We start from the raw sequence: 6,388 nt of genomic DNA on the forward strand, positions 1-6,388 counted from the left end.
ATGTCCGATCATCACGTGAGATGGAGTAGTTTCATTGGTGAACATCACTATGTTGATAATATCTACTATATGATTCACGCTCGACCTTTAGGTCTCCGTGTTCCGAGGCCATATCTGTATATGCTTGGCTCGTCAAGTATAACCTGAGTATTCCGCGTGTGCAACTGTTTTGCACCCGTTGTATTTGAACGTAGAGCCTATCACACCCGATCATCACGTGGTGTCTCAGCACGAAGAACTTTCACAACGGTGCATACTCAGGGAGAACACTTCTTGAAAATTTTAGTGAGAGATCATCTTATAATGCTACCGTCAATCAAAGCAAGATAAGATGCATAAAAGATAAACATCACATGCAATCAATATAAGTGATATGATATGGCCATCATCATCTTGTGCCTGTGATCTCCATCTCCGAAGCACCGTCATGATCACCATCGTCACCGGCACGACACCTTGATCTCCATCGTAGCATCGTTGTCGTCTCGCCAATCTTATGCTTCCACGACTATCGCTACCGTTTAGTGATAAAGTAAAGTATTACTGCGCGATTGCATTGCTGTCAGGACCCCGATTCCAAGTCACATCGATCTAGCCGGTAACACCTCATATCACTTTGCGGCCTCACGCACGGTATTCCCACGGGTGTCACCTTACCATGGCCCGGGACCGTTTGCACCTTTTGGCTCACGTATATGATAGTGTCGCTAGCATCCATATGACAGAGAACCCGGGCCGACATGGCTAGTCGTGAACTCAAAGCGGCACTAACCCATGGGGACAGGCATACATGAATCAACTTCGAACGTGTCGGTCAGCAGCGTGTGAATCCGGGCTGTAGCACTGGGCTAACAGGACTCCGGGAACCCGGGCTATAGCAGGCTAGGCAGGACTCCGGATGTCACCGCGTGACATTTCCCCGAAGGGACAGACACAGGAACAAAGTGAAACACATGCCGGCCAGTCAAGTGTCCTGAGCAGTAGTGCTAGGCTAGCAGGACTCCGGTGAACCGGGCTGTAGCGGACTACTATGGCTCAAGGAGGCACTAGACTACATTTCCCCATAAGAGAGGCTGCCAAGGATAAACAACTAGATTGTCGGATCCCACACATAGCAAGCATTTCAATCATACACACAATATGCTTGATATGTGTAAATACAACATGGCATCACAACATAACTCTACGACTCCAGTATTTATTCATTAGGCTCCGAGGAGCGAGATATTACAAACATGGGTCTCATGACCCAACATTCAGAGCATACAAATCAAAGCACATGCGGAAGCTTAACATGTCTGAGAACAGACATCTACAAATGAAAGAGGCTAAGAAGCCTGACTATCTACCAGATCCTGCCGAGGGCACAAGATTGTAGCTGAGGTATCAAGCTAAACATCGAAGTCCACGCGGAACTACTAGCAAGACTGAAATCTCTCTCTGCAAAACATAAATTAAGGAAACGTGAGTACAAAGGTACTCAGCAAGACTTACATCAGTCCTAAACTACATATGCATCGGTATCAACAAGGGGGGGGGGTGGAGTTTAACTACAGCAAGCCAGCTTTGACTCAGTGGCTAACCTGAACTACGACTGCAAGAAACTCTTTTGAGGTGGCGCACACGAGTCCACATATTCACCAATCAATACACCACTATGGATCCACTCCCGTCTCCCTACGAGAAGGCCATCCATAGCACTCACACTTATCTTGCGAGTTTTAGAGTATCCACTTTCACTTGTCTATGAACTGTTATAGGCAACCCAGAAGTCCATTACCGCGGACATGGCTATTCGAATAGATGATGTTAACCCTGCAGGGGTGTACTTCTTCACACACGCTCTCACCACTTACCGCCGTTTACACGACATGTACTCGGCAACCTTCAAGCGGAATCCCAACGAGGGTGTCGGCCATGGCCTACCTAAACACTCAAGTCTCCAGTCCAGGTTTATCGCCTATCCAGGTTCCATCCGCAGGGAGTCCGGCCGAGGTTTCCACATACGGCCCCGAACGATGTGAACAGGGTTCCCGAGACACCAAATGAGCGCCCGGTACACCATGCCACGGTGTATCTACCGCATCACAGCCCACCCCTAGGGTCAGCGCTACGCACGGCCGCCAACACATATCCTATAAACACCAGAAACTAGTTGCTACTCCTGGACAGAGGACAAGGGTGATCAAGAAGCCGAGAGGGTCCATTGGTTTCGGGCCCAATGCGTGGTAGTAACTGTTTCATGGATCACAAACACAGAACTCAGTTCCTAAGGACGGTTTCAATGAGACAACCCACCATGTACTCCTACATGGCCTCTCACCGCTACCTTTACCAAATCGTGTTCACACACTTAACTCACACACAGTAGGACATGTTTACACACCTCCGATCCATCCCCGATGAATCAGACCTGACTCAACTCTAAGCAGTAGCAGGCATGACAAACAAGCATGAATGAGTCGGCACATCAGGGCTCAAACAACTCCTACTCATGCTAGTGGGTTTCATCTATTTACTGTGGCAATGACAGCTCATGCAGAGGATAAGGGGTTCAACTACCGCAACAAGTAACAGATGAATCGTTGTTGTCCTAATGCAGTAAAAGAGAGCAAGAGCGAGAGAGTGGGCTTGTATCGGAATGAACAAGGGGGTTGTGCTTGCCTGGCACTTCTGAAGATAGTATAGTTCTTCATCGATATCATCGATCTCATCGTTGAAACCACGTCTATCGAGAGGGGAAAAATACCGGCAACAGAGAAAGAATCACAATCAATGCAATGCACAATATGATGCATGATCATGTCATGGCAATATGCCGTTTTTTGAGCTAATGCATCTAGTTATGATTTAAATGAAGTTGGTTTGAATACAAGATTCAAATTCCAACTCCATATATGTTTATTTAAATGCCCTGTATTTGTTTTGTCCAAAACAGAGGACAAACATTGTTCAAACATGCATGAAAAGGGTACAGATGGATTCCTTGAATTTTTCTGATAATTTTACATATATAATTTATTTTATTTGGAGTTACGGTTGAATTTCTATGATTTTTAGAAGTTTAGACAATTTTCTGGAATTTTCTGAATAAACTTAAATCCAGAAAAAGAGTTATTGCATCAGCATGACATCACCCTGATGTCAGCAGGTCAATTGGGCGCCTCTTGGTCAAACCTGACCAGTGGGGTCCACTGGTCAGTGACACAATGCTGGCATGAGTCACTGACGTGTGGGGCCGGTCAAAGGCCACGTCAGCAAGGTCAAAGCTGACGCGTGGGTCCCGCGGGGTTATGACTAATCTAAGCAGAAATAAAGCTGGGGTTAATTAGGGCATGGGGCCCATTTGTCAGTGAGCAAGGGGGGTTAATTAGGGCGTGATTAGCCCCTAATGACGGCGCCACGTCGGCCACCGACGTTTAACCGCCGGCGACGACAGGCCGCGGTGGTGCCCGCTTCGGGTTTGCTCTATGGGCCACCGTTCTATACGCGGAAGGGCGCGTTTGAAAGAGGGGAGAGAGACACATCCGTGGGTGGCCGTGGTTCGAGCGGGGATGGACGGAGTCAACGACGGTGACCAAAACGGCGGCGGCCGGAGCACGGTGGGTTGCGGGTTTGGGGTTGCGGTGCACGAGAGGGGGAGATGTTGGTGGCTACGGTCTTGTGGGGTCATTCTGAGAACGGTAGTGTACTCAGGTGGAAGCTCCAGTGGCTATAGCCACGACGGCCACATGGCGCGGCGGCGGCGAGCTTCGGCTCCGGTGAGAACGAGGGGTACAAGGTGCAATCGAGGCGGGGAAGAGAGGGGTTCGAAGCGGTAGCTCACAACGGTTGTAGGGGGCGTCGAAATGGACTCGGGGAAGCACAGACGGCGTCGTGGCATTGCCGGCGATCTCGGTGGCCCGAGGTAGAAGACGACGATGTCGAAGGCGTTGCGGTGCTTCCCAGCTCACGTGACTCGGTGGGTTATACAAGGACGGCGTGGCGGAGCTCCTGAGCACGTTGGATGGGCGAGGGAGGGCCAGTGGCCGTGGCAACAACGAGCGGCGGCGACGGCATCCTCAGCCATGGGGGGGGATCAGAGAAGCGAGGGGAAGGGAGGTCCAGAGAGCGAGGGATAAGTGAGAGGGGGTTGGGGAGGTGGCGTGGCACTCGTGGGGCATCCAGGCCCTCGACGGCGAGCAGGAGCTGGCGCGGCGCGTGCCAGCGCGCTGCGGCCACGCGCTCATCCTCCTGGCAAAGGAGGAAGGCGACAGGGGAGGTGGAGGTGGGCTGGGCTGGCTTTGCCCGGCTGGGCTGCTACAGTGCCAGGCCGGCCAGGTAAGGCCCAGGTGAGGTTTCTGTCTTTCTATTCTCTTACTGTTTTCTATTTTTTTTGAAGTTTGTTTTGAGTTTGGTTTTTAAACAAACCAATTTTTATGCTTCTGAAAATTATTATGTGGACTTAGGAAACTAGTTCAGAGCCACATGCAAATTTTCAAAATTATTGGGCTTATATCTATTTTATAGTAAATATAAACCCAATTCAAATAGCTAGTGATTTAATTCAAAGGCCCAAGAATAATTATTTCTGTAATTCCAAAAATATTGGTTTGAGTTATAGCTCTTGCCAATATTTTCAGAGGTTGGCAGGAACATTTTGTTGGGCTCATTTGAAATATTTTAATGTTGATCATTTTTAAAATATTTCTGAGGCTTGAGAATTCCCTCAATTCAATTTCCTTGAATTTAAGATGATGCATGGATGCATATGCAATGACAAGCAAAGGCCAAAGCTAGGGCTGTGACAACTCACCCCCACTAACAAGGATCTCGTCCCGAGATTCAGGACGTGAGGTAAGAAGACAGAGGGGACACAAAGCTAACACGATCTTCACGATCCAGATGTCTTTCTCGAGGATGTTGATTCATTGCATCACCTTGATCTCGATGTCTTGCTTTGAGAACTACAACTAACATGACAATGAGAGGAAAGGGAAAACTCTAGAAGGATTGATCTTATCGAAGATCGAACAACTCAGGATCAACTCGCGGAGCGAGACGCTGAAACAACTCTCGAGATGAGACACGAAGCATACATCGAGAGGAATGGAGTGAAACACATGACAAAGGTTCACTAGGTAGGCAACAATTCCACACCTAAAAGGGTGGTGGTCGGTTGCCAACATAGCGAGGAATTGAGTTGCCATGCCACCAAAACGAGACATCTTGGAGGAGGGTGACCCGTAGAATCATCCCTTAAGTGGCAAAAAGAATTACTTTTGATCCAGAGATCAATAAAATTATCTATACCAGCCTAGGGAAAACTCGAGCAATCATTTGGCGGAGTAAGTAGGGATGGCATACCGAGACTAGAATGGATGATGTGGACTACCTTGTTGAAGACAACGCAATGGATGATTTTTGCTTATCACCGGAGATGGAAGGAACCCATGGTAAGTCCACTTTTGAAGATGATCCTGAACAACAACTACTGACGTGCAAGCTGGGAACAAAATGCAAATGTTGGGAATGATTCTGGTAACTGGGGAAGAGCTCAACAGTCGAGAGTGAGTTCACTGTTTGAAAAGGTTATAACATAACCGAGGAAACTGGAAGCAAATCCCAGTTAACGCCAATGGTAAAACCTGGTGCTTGCGCGTGCTCTCAAGAACTTGAGCATCTCCATATTCATCAAGGTTTTACCAATATCCGTGTCAAGGATCCTGGTAACACAACATACCACCATGATGAATGGTGATGGATAATGCAGATGCAAAGGAAGATAACACTTTCTCAGATTTCACCTTAGTGAGGCCAAGGGAACAAAATCTAGATGATCGACCGAGAGACATATAGCACTCTACTTCTAATGTTCTCCTTGATGTGCTAGGATAACCCATTTATTGATACGGTTTGGTATCTAGGACATCAAGTAAGAGGTCGGACTTCGGGAGCACAAGAATCCATAAGTATTAACTACGGAGGTAAATCCTACGAATTCCTCATGGGGAGGTGGCCAACTTTCTTCAATCGAGATACTACAATAATAGGTCTTCCGGCTGGATGTGTTGGCCACGACATCCACTTTACCGGTTATCGAGGGACCAATATTATAGTTCTTGGAAAATGCTCCAACCATCATATCTGCCTGAGATTCAGACCTGGTTGGTGTCAGGATATTCCAGACTCATCGAGTCTAGAAAGGAAAATGAAAGTTTGTAACACAAATCGACGAGACGACGTTGCGAGATTCTCGGGGAATGAACTGCGATAGCAAGCTCCAAAACATGAGCTGGTTCTGCTACAACATGTGAACATGTTGTCCCAGACAAGTATGACCACATAGTAGTATTATAATAAAACACTACCGAGTTCTGGTGGGGAACCATCATTGAGGATGTCGAAA

This window comes from Triticum urartu, chromosome 6 (assembly GCF_003073215.2).
Source record: "Triticum urartu cultivar G1812 chromosome 6, Tu2.1, whole genome shotgun sequence".
In the NCBI taxonomy this organism is placed as follows: domain Eukaryota; kingdom Viridiplantae; phylum Streptophyta; class Magnoliopsida; order Poales; family Poaceae; genus Triticum; species Triticum urartu.